Source organism: Rhinolophus sinicus, chromosome 18, assembly GCF_057876585.1.
Source record: "Rhinolophus sinicus isolate RSI-liver-muscle chromosome 18, RSI-T2T, whole genome shotgun sequence".
NCBI lineage: Eukaryota > Metazoa > Chordata > Mammalia > Chiroptera > Rhinolophidae > Rhinolophus > Rhinolophus sinicus.
In genome coordinates this window covers 18,053,659-18,073,782 of record NC_142518.1, presented here as the reverse complement: position 1 = coordinate 18,073,782, position 20,124 = coordinate 18,053,659, and the positions used below count along the sequence as shown (strand labels likewise).

General features: G+C 35.7%; 1 pseudogene; it reads right to left on the bottom strand.

Moving 5' to 3' along the window:
- Positions 1–1,392: 1,392 nt before the first annotated feature.
- On the bottom strand, positions 1,393–2,146 carry LOC109438177 (small ribosomal subunit protein eS6 pseudogene; annotated as a pseudogene).
- Between the last annotated feature and the right edge of the window lie 17,978 nt (positions 2,147–20,124).

Sequence of the window (20,124 nt, the reverse complement as noted above, 5' to 3'; positions counted from 1 at the left end):
AAAGGGGATCAAATATATGGTGATGGAAGGAGAACTGACTCTGCATGGTGAACACACAATGGGATTTATAGATGATGTAATACAGAATTGTACACCTGAAATCTATGTAACTCTACTAACAATTGTCACCCCAATAAACTTTAATTAAAAAAATAAATAAATAATGAAATAAAATAAAATACATGCAAATAATATATGCAAGGAAATGTTGAAAACTGTTACTAATGTATGTCTCAGGTTGGTAAAATCATGGGTTATTCGTATTTTCTTTTTTTTTAATTAAAGTTTATTGGGGTGACAATGGTTAGTAAAGTTACTTAGGTTTAAATTATACAACTCTGTAATACATCATTTATATATCACATTGTGTGTTCACCACCCAGAGTCAGTTCTCCTTCCATCACCATATATTTGATCCCCTTTACCCTCATCTACCGCCCCCCTCCCCCCTTACCCTCTGGTAACCACTAAACTATTGTCTGTGTCTATGAGTTTTTGTTTGTTTGTCTTGTTCCTTTGTTGCTTTCAGTTTTATATTCCACATATATCTGTATTTTCTTATGCATGCTATCTGCATCTTTCATATTTCTATTATTACTATGTCTTCATAATTTTAGAATCAAGCAAAATCAAGTTTGTGATAAAAGAGTTCTAGCCTCAGTCTGGCCTTGCTTGGAAGCCCCAGCTACCTCACTCAGTGTAGTTTAAGAGGCCATACTCTCATGCTCCCTTTGTTTTTCTTGTTTGTCTCTATCATAATACTTCTTAAATCATTTACAATTTTTTCTTTATCTGTTGGTCTCACTCTCTAGATTCTCATATCCACTGAGGAACAGAGGGCAAGGTCCGTGTCTTGAGGTTGCATTCCTAGTATCTACAGCATATATAAACAAACTTGCTTTACCTTTAAACATTTCTATTTACCTTTAAACATTTCTATTTATACCTACATTACACTGCTCTCTAACCATAATGAGAAAAGGTTTCATACTTCTAATTCCTATCTACGTGTTTGGTTGCATAATTTTTTCTCAAAATAAGAATATGCACATATGTTAATAAATTGTCTAAGCAATTACCTGTAATTTCTCAACCTACGAATTCACCCCTCTCTTAAATTAGAACAATCATGCACAGCAAAATGCTTGGGACAGTCTGGACTTTCTATATTCTGTTGCATTATCCACATACATACATCCTAAGTGGGTTGATTATCTGCTTCAAAATCTGCTCTCTTTAAATTTTGAGAGTGTTCTATTATGACCACTAAATTGAATAACTTCAGAGTCACTCACAAATTAACTCTAAGAAATGGCTTAACACAGAAAAGAACATTATACAGGTGTCAGGCTTCAGAATATGTTGGGTTTTTTTTTTTATGTCTGATCTTATTTATTTGTTACACTTAGAAAATCTTTTTTGACTGGACTCAGAGGCAGAAGCTCTCAGAGAGGACAGCCTGCGTCTCTTGGCAATTTGTTCCTGGAATTTTTCTTTGTCTTCCTTCATATTCTTGGCCAAAAGTTGAGCATATTCTGCAGCCTCTTTCTTATTTTTCTTAGTACACTGTTTCCTTAGAGCAATACGCCCATGTTTGTGCTGCAGGACATGTGGAGTAACAAGACGCTGAATCTTAGGTGCTTTGGTTCTAGGTGTCTGACCTTCTCTGTTTAGGGACTTTTTCACAGTATATTGGTGGACATCGTCCTCTTTAGGGAGATTGAAAAGTCTGTGGATTCTGCCAGCTCTTTTGGGCCCCAAGCAACGAGGCCCAGTAGTATCAGTGAGACCAGGAATATCTTTCTCCCGCCTTTTTACAATGATCAAGTTGCGAACACTCAGATTGACATCCACAATGCAACACTATTTGCGCTTCCTTTCTCCAGGCCTCCTTGGTCTGTAACAGGAATGCCCCTTACTCAGCAGGAGGCAGACACGGCCATGGGTCATGACACCCTGCTTCATGGGGAAACTTTGTCATTCCCACCACTGAATTGAACCAGATAACCCTTCCATTCCTCACTCAGAACGTCAGCAGCAACTTCTGTGGCCATACGCTTCTCATAAAATGACAAAGTTTGCATTCATCGTCCACTTCAATGACTTTCTGGCAGCCAGTGGCTGGGAAAGAGATGTTCAGCTTCATCCTGAAGCAGTAAACTGTCTCCAACGTGCCACAGGAAAGAGCCATAATAGTTTTTGATGATGCACTAGAGAATATTTTTGGTTTAGTGAAATAATTGGAATTACAAGGGTCTGAGCTTAAAAGTTATGCATAACTCTTCTTAGAGTTCAAGGTATAAGAAAGTTGGTCAGCACTGCTCTTAGGATGGGTTCTAGTTGCAACTGAAAAAATCAAAATGAAATAAAAGACACCACATATGTTCACAGGAGGTTTGAAAATAGAATCAGATAATTTCAAGGAGTCTATTAACATACAACAAAAACAACAGTAAAAACCCATTTGCTTATTGACATCCAAACTTCCTCTAAAAGGATCAAAGCCTTTAATTCCATACTAAAAAATGAAATTCTCTGCTACTAAGGACTGTTACAAGTTGAAATAAATTCATGCTAAGACTAAAATAACTGATATTATAGTCTTTCTTGTGAGCACATTACTTTTAAAGAATCATTGGGCTCCTGTTTAGATTTAAAAACAACAACAACATATGTCCACTGAAGACAGTTTACAACAAAAGAAATGATTTTCAGTCATATAACTGGATTATTAAAAAATTGAAATCTTGGTATACGCATATACCTCTGGAATAAATATTTCTGTCTTTCTGTCTCTGAACTTGGCTCTCTCCTCATGTATAAGAAATAACACAAAAACTCATGAAAATCTAGTGATGTGGACAGACATAAATCTATCAAAACACAATATTGCAAGTCCTGTGATTGTTATATACTTTGCCATACAGGAAATGGTATAAAATATTAGCAATTCTCGTTATATCATTCTAATTTATACCCAGAGCTATGGATATAAGAGAAGGAGATAACTAACTTCCCGGGGAAATTAGGTAAGGTAATATATGCGTCGGGGTGGACAAATGGGTAGGAGGTTGCCAAGTAAAGAGTGTGGTAAAGTCAATTAAAAAAAAAGCAACATTATCATGAAATGTAGAAATGTTGACAGTCGGGGAAACATAGGGTCTTTAGGGAAAAATGGTAAGAGAGAGGATTACAGATATAGATAGCAGGGAATTATACTATGCAGACATTTGTTTCTATGTGGAACTGAGGAGGGTGTGTTTATTCACCAGGAAACAGTGCCATTTGAAGACAAGACTAGAAGTTTTTAGATGATTAATCTGATAGAAATGTAAAAGATGAACTTAAACTAGGGGACTTAACGTTAACAAGCCCAGAAAAGTACCTTAATATAAAACTATAAAAATTATTGCCTTTGAGATGACTTTGAAATTTATTTTTTCCATAAGATTATTGGTATTGATCAAGCCTTTTATTATCAAACCATTTATTTCTTATTTCTATTTGTGTTTGGTTTATCTTTTTGTTCTACAAAACCATGAAGTCAGTATTTTTTTTAAAATCAAGCATGTATATAAGACATTAACTAAAAATTGTTTTTTAAGAAATACAAAATATTTTATCATTTAGTAGTAAAGAATACTGAGAAAAATACTAACATTTTTCTGTGCACCAATAAGCTTGTTAAAAGAGGCTGATAACAAAATAAAAATTAAGCCTTCTAAAATCATCCATTCTATGTAATTTTATTACTGTATTAAAGTACCTCTAATTTAACATTGATGTAAGCTTCTTTTAAATCGTGTTTTTTCCACAATATTAATTTTAATTTCCACAGACATAAGAATGATGAATATTTTGGCTGAGAAGTCACTGAAGATCTGATATTACTCCTCAACTTACCATATTATTGTTTAGTACTTTGAATTAAAGTAAATATGAGATATAAATACCATTCCTTTATCTCTGTGTGAGGTTTAACTGTACTTGCAAAATAGGAATTATGCTTACCCCTGAGGGTAATCAAGTGTATTATTTTAGAACAACTATGATAAACATAGGGAAAGCTGAAACACATCTCTAGATCTCTGCTTGAAGACATTGGAGAAAAACTGAGGCAGTGAAGACCTCAAGGGTTAAAATACCAGAGAGAAAAATACCTAGAGTAGCGAGCCTCAAATCCCATGCTGTTTTTCCTAAGAAGTCAAGCAGAAACCAGTGACTGAGAGGATGAGAAGATGAGCATAGCTTCCAATTGTCATATTTATATATATATATATATATATATATATATATATATATATATATATATATATAATAAATTATATATTATGTATATAATGTATTATACATAATATAACACATACTATTATGTATAACATATGTAATTATATACACACACTACACCCACACATAGGGTACCAAAAAATATACACATTTTAAGAAAGGAAAAAAGACTGTGTTCAAATTGTAATACTCAATATATACTGATAACAAAAGATGAATACAAGACACGTTTGACTTCCGCAATTACAAGACGTGCTCAAAGTGGTTACCATCAGTGTAATTTTAATACACTTTTTTCCTTTCTCAAAATGTATACATTTTTTGAGCACCCTCTCTCTATATATATGTAAAAACTGAGGTTGTGGCCCACATAGGATGAGGGGCCCTGGTAAGCACTCCAGATATTCAGTAGTGATTGCCAAAGGACTAAGAGTGAAATAGAAATAAATTAACCTGTACATATCCTGAAGGCCTGTTATTAATCAGCTCAATTCAAGATTGAGTTCAGTGTATGTACCTCAAACATCACATCTGCCACAACCTGAAGCAAGTTCCCTCAGGAGGACATCATCCAGTGATTCAAATAATTTCTACAATGTTTTCTATATATGGTCCAGCAATCAATAAAAAGTAAGCAGGTATATTAAGACCAAATGAACAAAAAGCAAGAGGACAAATAAAAACAGAAGCACAACCCAGGATATCCAGATAATGAGATTGTCATAGGTAGACTTTAAAATAAGTGTAATTAATATGTCCAAGAAAATAATTGACAGCATAGAGAATTTCAGCAGAGAACAGGAAATGATAAAAATATAATAAAGAAATCTCTAGAACTAGAAAAAGCAATAACTGAAATCTGTTTAATAGCACATTAGATAAAGTTGATAAACAAGGTTTAGCAAACTGGAAGATAGAGCAATGGGAAAAATGCATGCTGATGTATGAATAGACAAGGAAAAAATACAGATGTGATCATAAAAAATCACATAGGACGTGGTTAAAAGGTCTAACGTTCAAGTAATTAAAATCTCAGAAAGAGACAGAAAGGGACAAAAGCAATATTTGAAGAAATAATTACTAAGAATTTCCCCAAATTCATGACAGACATCAAGCCACAGATCCAAAAAACACCCCAAACACCAAGCAAGAAAAATACAAAGAAAATCACTGCTAGGCATATCATAATAAAACTGCCAAAATATCATAAAATCATGAAAGCAACCAGAGACAAAGGCACTTTGTCTTTAAAGGGGTAATATTAGGACTAACAGCTAACATTTTGACATTAACAGTCAAAGACAATGGAATGAGTCTTCAAAGTATGAAAAACAATGCGAGCATAGAATTTGATACCCATTAAAAATGCCCTTCATATATAAAGATAAAGGCATTTTCAGAGAAACAAAGTTAGAGGAATCATCTCTAGCAAACATGCAACAATGAACATATTAAAGGAAGTACTTAGGCAGATCAAAATGAATCCATATAGAACCAGGAAGAAATAAAGAGTAACCAAACAATTAAATGGATACACAGTAGTCCCTCTTATCCACAGGGACTATGTTCCAAGACCTCCACTGGATGCCTAAAACCACGGATAGTGCTAAACCATATATATATATACATACTACGTTGTTTCCTCTACATACATACCTATGATAAAGTATACTTTATAAATTAGGCACAGGAGATTAACAACAATAACTAATAAAACAGAACAATTTTAACAATATAGTGTAATAAAAGTTATGTGAATATGGTCCCTCTCAAAATATCTTATTATACTCTATGCACCCTTATTCTTCTTATGATGATGTGAGATGATTAAATGCCTACATGGCAAGATTAAGTGAGATGAACGACATAGGCATTGTGACATAGCATTAGTCTACTATGGGCTTTCTGACCACATGCCAGAAGCAGATCATCTGCTTTGTGTGATCCTGGATCATCAAGCCATGACAATGTCAATGGTAGGATGTCAGGAGCACATGATGTTGATGGTTGGGGATCTTCCATAATTGAAAGGTTTTGTTTGTTTGTTTGTTTTTACTAACAGGCAGGGAGAATATACAATGGGGATACACTGGATAAAAGAATAATTCACCTCCTGATGAAGAATGAGTAGAATAACTTGAGATTTCATCATGCTACACAGAATGGCATACAATTTAACACTTATTTAACTTTATTAAATAAGTTATTTAACTTTATTAAATAAGTTATTTAACTTTATTAAATAAGAAATTTAACTTTATTTCTCGAATTTTCCATTTAATATTTTTTGACTGCAGTTAATCACAGGTAACTGAAACCATGAAAAGTGAAACCACAGATAAGAAGGGCCTACTGTACATGGATATCGGCTGTATAAAAATAAAGTAAAATAAAAATGTGGTGTGTGGTCTAAAATATATAAATCGTGAAATTACATAAAAATGGTAAAACAAAATATGGGATGGTAGTGAAAAGAGTTAAAGAATTCTCAGGTCTTTGTGTCATTCTGGAAGTGATTAAAGTCCTCATTTATAATAGCCTCTAATGAGTCAAGATCAATATTATAACCACTAAGATTAATACTCAAGGAATTTAGAAATATAAGCTGATAAAGGAGAAACAGGCTATATTAGAAAACTAAGCAAGAGAAGGCAAGAAAAAATAAGAAAGGAATGGTGAAACAGCAGAGAAAATTAGAAAACATATAGTTTGATAGTTGACATTAATATATCAGTAATGACATTAATTACAGTGGTAGAATGTGCATTGGGTGTAGTAGAACAAGTTTGGAATCAAGGAACAACTATGGTGGTTTAAGAAAGAGACACTGAACACCACCATGTCAGAAAATGTCATGAAGAGACAGTTCTGAGTTACAAAGCAGAAAGCAAATCACTTAGGCAAATGAAGATTTCATGGCTGGTTGAAGAGAGAATGGTAAGAGCATAAAGTAGATACGGGATCTTTAATCCACTCTCAGATTGTATATTAATTAGTTTGCTCGAGCTGTCATAATAACGTACCACAGACTAGGTGGCTAAAACCACAGAGATTGTCTCACAGTTCTGTAGCCAGAAGTTTAAATCAAGGTGTTGGCAGGGTTGGTTCTTTGTGAGGACCACGAGAGAAGTATCTGTTCCAGGCCCCACTCCTTGGCATGTAGATAGCCATTTTCTCCCTGTGTCCCTTCACATAGTCTTCCCTCTATGAATGTCTGGGTCAAATTTCTTCTTCTTAGAAGGACACCAGTCATATTTGAATAGGGCCCCTCCTAATATCCTCATTTTAACTTTATCTTTGTAAAGACCATATCTCCAAATAAGGTCACACTGCGAAGCCCTGGAGGTTAGGACTCCAACATATGAATGGGGGAGGGGGCACAATTCAATCCACAAAAGACTGTTTCTAATTAATATAGTGGTTTGAAAATAAAATATGTTTGGAATGCTAAACAAGCCTATAAAAATGTTAATAGAAACATAAAAATGTTAGTAGAGATATATAATTGCTGTTGTAGAGAATCTGCCATCATCAGCGGTGAATCAGGTTATGGACCATTTATTTGTGCACAATTCTGGATTCCACACGTAGAAAAGATTTCAAAACTTTGCATGAGATCAATGCAGAACCCCTGAGAGAACTAAAATGTTAGTGGGATATCAGTTAATATCATTTCCAAAGAACAAAAGATATGAATTAGTTTAGTTGCTTAAAGAAAAGATACTCACTGTTCTCTTTCCCATGCCCAGAACCCTTTTCATACCCACCTCAGAAATGTTTCAAACATCCTACTGCTTGTGGCATTTTAATGATACAATATTGGACACACACTGATAGTCACTGATATTTTTTAAAGTTTTATTTAGGTTAAATAACTGTTCAGATATTTATTACTCCACTTGGATTTTTACATAATACTTTAATAACACCACATTAAATTATACTTTTGTTCTCCACAATGGGTTTTGTGTAACCCAAGAGGTTCGGTAGGTACTTAGTTTGTGTGGAGGAGGAAAATGCAGTCTGTATTTCTATTTAATTCTAAACATAAGAAAGAAATTAAGCTATATTGGTACTAATTCGCAGATGAATATGAGTAATGTTGTCACTTCATATTGGTCACATGTCACAGTTGGTACATGAAGGATTTTGCAGGCAATGTGAGATTTCCAGAATGAGAGGGATTATAGTAGCTGGCATCCCCCACCCTTACCCCCCACCTCACCCGCACCAGCCTGAAGCACCATGAGACAATCTCTAGATTTTATATGTCTGGTTAAGATTCATTTATTATTTTGTCTAGTTTTAAACAATCTAAGCCTTTGAAAGTGAATGTGACCTAATAAGATTGCTGAAGACACATTAGAGTGAAGAGATTGCAAGTAATTCAAGCTCAAGAGAAGAGCAAGAAGATACCAGACCTGGCTCCTCTAGCAAGGGTTTCTCAGCTAAGACAGGAAGTAAAAGCATTGACCTAATTATTTCTGACCAAAGTTTAAAAATATATAAATCATGGAGAAGACTATTAGAATAATGAATTTATATTCATTATTGTTTATAGTGAACTTAGAACCTGAATGTATAATTTGTGTTGAGATACTAAATTATAAATGTTGGAAGCCACAAAAAATTATGACATTAAAAAAACTAAGCATCTAGAATGTAAAAACAAACCTCTATAATTGGAAAGAAAATACTTTTATGTATATTAATAACAACTAAAATTATTTAAAATAATTTTAAGCTGATAATTACCTTCTTCTCCATTTCTGGTTTTGTGTTTTCCAAAAAATGCATGTATTATTACATTTTTATGTGTATATAAAATATAAATAAATAGCTATACATATTTTGAGGTACTCTGAAATGTTTTGCTAGCATTACGGTCTGATAAAACAGTTGCGAGATTTATAATCTACATGTTTTATTTGTATTTGGAAGTAGATATATCAAGTGAATTTCCAAGTGGGATTTCTCTTTTTAAAAAAATCACATTAATTTTGATAAAGTGAACCTAGACTGTACTGATTAGTAAGTTTCTTAAGTTCCAAGATCACTTAAAGAAGCAGATTCTTTACAGCTATAACTAGCTCATTAGATGGATATAGGACTCAATAGTGCTTAGATAAAAATAAGTAATAGAGTTGAATTTACTTTTCATTTTTGCAACAATGTTTGCTGAATGTTATTATATGTCAGGGATGCTGTGGACTCCATATGGAAGAGTGAATAGGAATAATATAGCCCCTGTCCTCCTGGAGTTTGACTTCAAGTGGAAATAACAGAAACATAAATATGCAATATGCCAAATGTGATAAACTCTAGGGAGAAATAGAAATTAGAATGAAGAGGTTAGAGAATGCTAGTGAAAGGGACTGTTACTTCATAGAAAGGGATCAGAAAAACCCTCACTGATGAGGTGAGACGTGAGCAGTAACCTGAAAGAAGTATGGTAGAAAGTCAAGTGGATATCTGGGAATGCGAGGCATAGTGAACAGCAGGTACAAAAACCCTGCTAGATGCACTTGTATTCCAATGAGAGCAAGCACACCGGTGGCAGAGGGAATGGAGGGAGAAAGGCTGGTAGCAGTAGGATAATAACAGATAACAGACTAGACCGCAAGCGCCCCTTATGCGGGTAAGAGATTTGTATTTAGTGCAGTGAGATGGAAAAGCCATTGGAGGACAAAGATAAAATGAGTGACATAATTGAAAAGGACCGACATGCTTTAAAGGTATTACTCTGTCTTGAGTCATAAATAGGTCATCTGTGGACAGGGGCCTTAGCAGGGAGACCATTTCAGAAAAATGTAATAATGTGTGAGAGATGGTAATGACTGAGACCAGGGTGGCAGCAGTGGAAGCGGTGGGAAGGGCTGAACTCCTGATGTTTCTGAAGTTAGAACCAACCGTATTTACTGTGGAGTTGGAAGAGAAGAGGGAAAATCAAAAAATAGCTCTAAGGTTTGGGGCCAAAGCAACTAAAATTGAGACAGGGAAGAGCACGTTTTGGGTGCGGAGGAAAGTTGTCAGGGAGGATGGAGGAAGAGTGGTGTGGAAATGCCAGTGAGGAATAAGGAGTGTGCCTGTCTCTAGACCCACGGTACAAGTGAGGGGTTTGGGAAATAGAGCCAGTACAGAAGGAAGCTGCAGAGGAAATAATGTTCTCAGGGGAAAGTCAGGTTGGGCTAGAGTAAGAACAGGAAGGGAAAATTGTAGAAAGAGATTTCGGATATAGGGAGTTATGACATATGGAAGTTTGCTGATGCAGGAATAACATGAGCTCCAGAGACCAGTGGAAAGGACTGGGGGACCAGGGCATTGGGATATGGGGAGAGATTAGAGAACGTGCAGAGCTATGTGGGGATGAGAGTCAGGGTAATGAGGGATAACCTTGCTTCTTGGGTCACTGATATAACAAAAATAAAGGGCATAGGATAGTAATTCTCAGTGACTAAATAATTTGGTAACTGGTATTATGATAACGTCATTTGATTAAAATAGAACATCAGGATTTTTAAAATATAAATCAATTTCCAAAGAACTACTGAGGATGCACTAGGAGTCCAATGCTAGGGATGAGGACACCAAACCACAGAGCCACACCTTCAAAGAAATCATCATGTAGTTGGCGATTTATGCCAAATACATGAGAATTTCTGTAAATCCCCTATATTATAAAAATTAAAAATAAAAAGATTGTTATCAGACTGTAGTTTTAAAAATTACCAAATGTGTGCTATATTTTAAAAGCTACAAGTTCAGAGATAAATAACTGCGGTCTGGGGTTGCCTGAGGAGGTATCTGGAAAATGATGAGAAGTGGTAGGAACGGGGAGAAAGAATTTCAGGCAGAGAGAAAGATGAGAATCTAAGGAAAGTTTTTGAGTTTTTAGGTAGATTTTCTTCCTTCTATCTAAAGCATAAACTCTACATAAATATTGAAATATTCATTCGTATGACTATTAATTATTGGATGATTACATTCCTTTTCAAGTATATTAACCAGCTCATCTCTACTGACATAGCAATACATTTTTATTTTTAATTATGCTGCTGACAAAAAAAAAAAAAAATCAGAAAGCAAAGGGAGCAGATGTGTATTCCACAGGATTTAAAGATTAATCTACCCTCCATTGCACCCACTTAGTTTCAGGCAGGAAGAAACACTTGCTAATGAGTCAGATGATTACCAGCATTGAGTTTATTTAGAGGAATTCCATGTGTGAGGGTGGGCTTAGAGTGAGTACACCCAGAAACGGAAATGTGAATGTCACCCTTTCTACATTATTAAAATAAAGACATGCTGACACTGCTTTGCGCAAATGAACTTTATCAATTGTTACTATTCTAAAGTGCAGCTTCAATCTAGATATTCTCCTAATGGGGACTAACCTTATAGGTGTTGTTTGGCTGCCCACATGGCAGAGGTATATACTTACTATAAAAAGCTGAAACTGAAATGATGCCATGTGCTTGGAAAGTCTATGACAGGAATTCTACTGCCATCAAGAGCATCTTTCCTTCATAGCAGGTCAAACGCGACTCTAGTTCAATTTGTGAAATGCTAAATCTTTGTTGGAGAAATAGCCATACCAGCTCCCTAAAGCACTATGAAATACTCTCTTCTCCGAGGTAGCAATTTATTTCACAGTGATATTTGATTTTAGACATAAACTAAACAATTCACTATAACAACTGATGATATTAATCATTAATTTGCTACAACTGTTAGGAGGATACACACATACAAATCATCTGCCACAAAAATAAAGAAAACCTTTCTTCTTTTGTTTTCAAATTGTAACATTTGCTTCATTATATTGTTTCAGGGAAACGTTTAGTACAAGTTAATGATTCTGTTTACAAATATGTTCATAGTTTTTTTGAATGCCTTTTATAACTATGTCTTAAAATGCTGTTTTAATTTATCTCTTTCCTCCAAATGATTGTCTTATCCCTCCTTAGGAAACCTGATTTCAAAATATGTTTGAGATGCTTGATAATCTGAAAAGATTTCAAAGTTCTATTGCTCTTAGCATTTAATTATAGCCAATCTTAGGTAATATTCACTCCTATACAGTTACAGTGAAAAAAATCATTAACCTTCCCAGAGTGAATCAAACATATCCCCAAATAAACACTTTACTCGGGCACCAAATCCTTAAAGATTATAGCATCACAGAACTCATAGCGCAGTTCCTCCGTGGTTTATGCTGCCAGGTGATTCTGAGCATATTTGCAGACATTGACTTTTGTCTGAAGATATAGATTATTCAAGATTTTTGAGGTTAGTGACGGTGTTTGTCTCTCTCTTAATTGTGCAAACGGTCAAATCCATTAATAATGAGTTTACCTACAGGATTTTTGTTGTCAAAAACCTATAAATAAATTAGGTGCTCTAGTGGAAAGAGGATGGAACTGGAATCCAGACACCTGAGTTCGAAGTCTGTTTGTCTTTAGGAAAACTAAGCTCTCTGAGTCTGTTTTCTTCCCTTCTCTTTCTCTTCTCTTTCTCTTCTCTTCTCTTCCCTTCTCTTTCTCTTTTCTTTCTCTTCTCCTCTCCTCTCCTCTCCTCTCCTCTCCTCTCCTCTCCTCTCCTCTCCTCTCCTCTCCTCTCCTCTCGCTCTCGCTCTCGCTCTCGCTCTCGCTCTTTAATTTTTAAAACAGTGATCTTAACTTCTAGTTCATAGCTATTGAAATAATTAAATAACTGCCTATCACATATTTGGTACACAGTATCTAAAACAAACCAACTGCCAGTTTGGGCTCTAATCTCGCCAAAATTATTTAAATCTATCATATGATTACAAGACACAAAGGAAGGGAGATATTTAGTATTGGGTAATACTCAGTACCTGGAAAAATAATTATTTTTACAGGCACAGAATCAATATTATATCCTCTCTATCCTCAACATTTGCCTGTGAATCCCATGGCCTCCACGCCACCACCAGAAGGTATGTGGTTCCCATTTAAAGTACCTTCAAATGATATTTGGATTTGGATAGGCAGGGAGAGGGGGAAGGTATCTATGCAAAGATCTAAAACTGAATAGCATGGAAGTCAAGAGATAAGACCAAGAAAGAAGAATATTAGGGCAATGACTAAACAATGATTCCAGGATTTTGGCTTTAGCAATTCGTGGAATCTCTGGAAGAGATAAAGCCAGTGGATATAATTATCTGGAGCTCAGGAATGACCGTGTTTCCCCAAACATAAGACCTAGCCAGACAATCAGCTCTAATGCGTCTTTTGGAGCAGAAATTAATATAAGACCCAGTCTTATTTTACTAAAAGACCAGGTCTTACATAATATAACATAACATAACATAACATAACATAACATAACATAACATAACATAACATAACATAACATAACATAACATAACATAACATAACATAACAAAATACAAGACCGGGTCTTATATTAGTTTTTGCTCCAAAAGACACATTAGAGTAATTGTATGGCTGGGTCTTATTTTAGGGGAAACACGGGAATTCTGGATTAGATGTATACATTAGGATTTCAACAGAATTTAGGGACTAGTTGAAGCCATGAGTATGGGTGAGATTTTTCCTGGAAGAATACATAGGATGAATGTATAGATCTTGGCAACGTCTAAAGATAGAACTTTACCTTAGGGGCACTTATATTTTAGCATAGAGGAAGAGAAACTCACATTGGGAGATGTAATCATTGGCAGATAAATATAAAGAAAACAAATATGTGTAGTCTCACAGAGAGAGAGAGAGAGAGAGAGAGAGAGAGAGAGAGAGAGAAATAGTAAGAGATTGGATTTAGTAATTTAGTGATTTGTTGCTTATTTTCTAAGAAAGAAGAGAAAAAAAGGCCACATCTTTTGGTGAGGAGTAAATTAGTAACTGAGAAATTGTGAAGTAAGTATACCGTATAACATTAGGAACCATGATTGAGAAGGAAGCAGAGAAGTTGGGCACTAGTTATTATGGGACATAGACTCTAGATTTGCTATTGTCTGAATGTATATTTTTTTAATTTGAGTTTTTAAAAACTTTTTTATTTATTTTAAGAGTGTTTTTCCAGGACCCATCAGCTCCAAGTCAAGTAGTTGTTTCAATCTGGTTGTGGAGGGCGCAACTCACAGTGGCCCATGCAGGGATCGAACCAGCAACCCTGTTGTTAAGAGCACTGCCCTCTAACCAACTGAGCTAAACAGCCGCGCTTGTCAGAACATGTTTAAAGCAGAGGAAACATTCAGCATATATAGAAATTAGAGATGCAAGGGAGAGGATAGGAGACATGAGAGGGGAATGGAGATGATTTCTGATGAGAAGGAATGGACTGAAATCTAATACTTAGTGTGATTTCCCTTGACCTCCAAGGAAGAACAAAGAAAATCTCATTAATGCAGGTTTAAAAACTGTCAGCGAGACACAACATGGCAGCAGCTGGCCATCTGCTAGAAGTCACATTCTGTTAAGTGTAGATTGTACAATAAATTCATGACTTCAGTGCTGATAATTCTACTATTCTGCGAAATGAAGAGACAGCAGACAAAAGTGCTAAATTCCATCCACTAGAAAATTGAGGATGAAGTAGCAGTGATAAAACTCTGGGAGAAAATGACTGGATCAGATGAGAATTTTCAACTGAAATCATGGAAATGTATTGAGCATGAAATGGGCTATGGACCACAAGAAGACAGTTTTGAGAAAATTCAACCTAAAAGCCACTGTGATGCATTGGCTGGAGATTACAAACATAAGGTGCATACCAAAGGATAAAAGATATCTAGGAAAGCAAAAGCTCAAAATTTGTTCAACTTATACTAGGGGCAAGAAGGAGGACTCTGTGAATCCAGAAGAGAACATGGTATCTGGAAGCAGACGATTTTATCCAAGAATACGAAACCTCTTAACATTTACTCTGATGGGATTTTTGCTATCAGGAACCATGAACTTCAAACTAAAAAGAATATATCAACCATGGTCCAGAGATACGTGAAGTTCACAAGACAAGATAAGAAAGAATAAGTTCAACTCTCAAAGGATACATAAACAATTCCCACAGCACAGAAAGAAATAGCAAACCCAGCAACTTTCGAAACTGTTTTTATAAACAGAAAAAGGGGAAAAGTGTCAGGAAACATGACCAAAAAATTACCTTAATTTTCAGAAAAAATGAGAGATCATAGAGTCTAGAAACCACAATGCCAGACTAGGAACCATAGTGCCGAAGTCAAAATGCGAGAATATATTATAATATAGATAACTTGCACATATGAGAGGTCAAAGAAAGAAGAAGTGATCATACACAGTTTGTGGGGATATCCACAAAGGCTCCTCAGAAGAGATGACTTTTGAAGACTAGGGACATTTTAACAGATGGAAAGGAGGATGGAATGGAATAGGGGCAGTGGGTGGGGCATGTCAAACAATGGGAGGTAGCACTGGAAGAAAAAAGCAAGACTGCACTTGTTATGTTTAGAAAAAAATAAATGGTATAAATACGGTGTAACAGAAACTAAATGTGAAGCTAAAAACTAGTAAGTGGGTATATTACGCTTTTGCTGCTAATAGTGTTAGCAAATGATAGGTTAGCTTGAATGCCAAGCAAAAGAATATTTCATATTGACCTTTGTTTTTTATTCAAAGACAGTATTGGCAATTTTTTTTTAAAAACCTGTCTCTACTTTAAATTCACAACCAATCCAAGAAGGAAGAAGGCATGCCACTATCAAGACATTTTTGCAAATTCTAACACTATAGATCCTTTGATTTAAGGGAAGAATCACACCTCCTCACCTTACTCCAGCCCCCCAGATCAGCACTACAACACTGCCTGCGTTTCTAAAATGCTCATTCCTTAAGATGCCCTGGGTCTTCTATGATACATCCCTTCACAAGGTAGATGTTCTGATATGGGTTTTACGCTGTTTTGAAAGATGTCAGCCTGGTAGACAAGACTTATGAAAAATGTGACGGGAATCTATGGTACTCAAAGTTCTTAGGACCTAATTATCAATTTTCGAAGCAGTTAAAGTCTCAGTGTTTCAAAGACTGTCAGTCATCAATACTAATTCCTTTATTGCCCAGATGCTGTCACCCACCAGCCTTCTTAAGACCAAATGCAGAATGTGGTATGGTGATTTTATTTATGTGTGAATAAACTCACTCCATTGCCTTAAGGTTTCATAGTAAATCAAACAACATATTTTTTCTGGGCAGTTGAAAAACACACTAGTACATTCAAATGGCAACATTCCAGCAGATGTACTGGTAGATATTTTGCCAGCTCTGGCAGCAAACTAAGCAATGGCATTGATCACAGAGGTGGAAAATTCAATGAAAACTGCACACTCATCTCAAATCTTAAAACACATACACATATATTGGATTGAGAATACTAGTAAAGAATGCATGTTAAAGATTGACTTAAACTTGGACGAATGACATCTGGTTTTCATTCTAAAGATAGCATCTTGTTTTGAACTAGGGATCCCAAAGTGTGAATCAGATTCTGCCTTCAGGTTAATCATCTGTAAAATGGGAATAACTTGCATGATTGTGATAGTGTCAGAAAGAATTTTCATAGAATATAAAAATGCATAGTGCACAGTAGGTGTGTAGTAAGTAAAAATTCTAATTTATCATTTGTATTTGTAACATTTGTATTTTTATCTATTTCGTAAGGATTTTTTTTAGTGGATATAGATAGTATAAGACATCTGAAATATGTATGCCAACTTGAAAGGGTGTAATTTAGTTATACCATTTGTAATATATATATATATCGTATTTTATATAACTTAACATGAAAAATTTAAAGTAATACAACCCTACACACACGCACACACACACACACAGACACACACACACACGCACACACACACTTTAAAAACCATCCGTTAATCACATTCCTTCAAAGGGGGCACTTAAGTAGGTTGACCACAGCTAGCATTTCTGCCATTCTGCAAGGCAGCAGCATCTTGGCTGGAACACAAAAATACCAGAAATAAAAAGTATGCCATGGGGCGGCCGGTTAGCTCAGTTGGTTAGAATGCAATGCTTAGAATCGAACCAGGGTTGCCAGTTCGATCCCCGCATGGGCCAGTGTGAACTGCACCCTCCACAACTAGATTGAAACAACTGCTTGACTTGGAGCTGATGGATCCTGAAAAAACACACTTAAAATAAATAAAAGGTTAAAAAAAAAATGTATGCCATGAACCACATTTGGCTTTACAGCCTGGGATCATTTAGTAAGGATATTTTGTGTACCACATTTGTCACAGACATATTGTCTAGATGATCATTTAACATATTTGAAGTTTTTGGAGAACATTTTACGTGTACACTTCAAGTTTTTGAAGTTTTCAACACCAAAATGGTATGAAAAAATACGATTTTGTTATGAAATGCTGATTTTTCTCAAACAAATAACATTAATTATCTCACAAGAGCTTCTGTTCAGTTTTCAGTACAGCCCGTTTCTTCACACGTGACCTAGCTTCCCCATGCAGCGAATTTTTCACTTAACCAAGTATTGACACAGAAAATGTATTCCCGTCCGAACCCAAGCAATAAATAGCTGACACAAAGACGTTCAATATTTGTGCGCCAAGTGTTATACAGATGATTTGTGATGACACAAAAGTGTAGTTTTCATCTTTCTGAAAGCATTTCCTTGGCTTTCTGCTGAAAGAGGGGAAAAATCTGCCATCACTCCTTTCTATTTAGACACCTGAATTGCATTGAGAAGGAGACCTGGTGACAGAGTAACATGATTACATGCTGCCTAGTGCCTTTGCTGAACTGGGGACTACAGAGGCAGGTTGAGTTAGGGAAGAATGTGAGAAATGCAGAGGGAATTCATGCATTTGGTATGTATTTATCCTCCTAATCAAAATGATTATATTCAGTTATAAAAAGAAACAGTGTTTCCTTATGCATCTTTTCTCTGGCCATATTTTAACCCCCAATTAGCTGAAGTCTCCCTGTTTTTCCCTAATGCCCGGCCAACTGGTTTCTGAGCCTAACACAGGAGGCCTGGTGCCAAATCCTGGAGTATCTGGCACCTCCAGGTATAATGACCTGCCTGTGGGCACAGGTCACCTACATCTACCAGGCAGGAGTGACAATTTGATTTTTATATCTCTTGTCATTACAGACTCACAGCACTCCTGCCATCCCTTTCCTGTCACTTGGAGAGGGAGGGAATTGGTGACCTTGTTTGCCATGTCAGTTTACTTGCCAATGAAAACAGGATTTCCAGAGCAGCCAATAACTTCAAGGCACCTGTATGAGACAAATTCCTTCAAAATAGGGATATAATTTCTTCTAAAGCTGTTGAATCAATGTTGCCATAGGCCAGAGGAAACTTGGAATGCAAGCCACTAGGCAACGAAAGACTCAGGGCACGACCCTCAAGTACAGAGAGCTCATTTTACGAAACAAATTTGTCCCAGATCTCTTAGGTTCACCGAACAGCTACAGTTTTACCTGGTTCATAATATCTCCTCACTCCGATACGTTCTCCAGTTTTCCTTATATAATGTAATTAACCAATGTTCCCCTGCTACATTTCATTTTTAAAAAGGAAACAAAAGGGAAATACCCATCCCAACGAAATGCTCCTAGCAGCCCAGAGTATGGGAGAAATGGACAGCCAAGTGCAGTCATCCATCACTAACAACCAGCACTTTGCTACTTTTAGCATCTTTGGAAGCCAGCAGCTAGAATGGCAGGGCCCACTCAGAACTCCTACATACATACCCAGCTCCTACCTACACAGGAAGATCAAGAAGCTTTTTCTGCTTGGCTGATCATTTAACATTTCAAAAGTCTTTTGATCCAGTTTTTTACACTACAGCTTCCCCAATCTTGAATTATGTTTTCTGATTAATCACCCAGCAACCCAGAGTCTTTGTTGAGAAATTGCTTTAATTGTATTTAGAATGATATATTTCCTAAGTATTTGTAAATCTGAGAAAGTCTTTCTGTTGCTTTTGAACATAAATCACTAGAGCCTGGGTATAGAATCCTTTCACAAGAATTTGTTCTTAAAATTCTGTAGGTATTGTTCTATTGTACCTTGAGTTTTTGCATTGAAAAGAAAGTTGTGGTCCAAACCAAAAAAAAAGAAAAAAAAAGTCTTTTGAAGAATATCAAACAAGTTGAAAAGTTGAATAAGTAACAGTTCATTAATGTCCTTTATCTCCTACAACTCTAAACAGACACTGGAAAAAAAAAAATCAAACCCCAAAGTCCTTCAGCACCAAAGTAAAGTAGTCTATTTGAGATATTTTACTCTTCTCTGAACATAGATCTAAGTTGGTAAAGGATACAATAACTAAAATCTATACATTTTTGCTATTTCTTCAGGGGAATATATTTCAACTTATTTCTCCAAATCTGAAGCAAAAATGTTAAGTTTTTTTTAGTGTTTATTTGTTTTCAATAGCAATTTAATTCATCTTTATGTTTAGGAATAGGGACTTTCATATTATAACAGACTCTACATAGTTATTCTGTTTTCCCCAAATAAAAATAAGCCTTAAAGCAAATTCATGGTTAAGAGGGCACTAAGAGAGTCCTTCTATGTTTAGCACAAAAAACTCCTGTATAAAGGGAGGCACATGTCTCTTCCCTGCATTTTGATTGGTGAGGTGTATGCAGTTTGTGTTTCTGCTTCTCTATGTATTCACTCTTTTACACATTGTGTCACTTAGCTTTCCGGAGATAACTTTAACAGACACAACTCAGGCCCTGAAAACAGTGACCCAATACCTTGGGAATAGGACTCAGGCCAAGCTGACAGATGGATATCAGTTTGAGGAGAAATATGCTAGGCTAT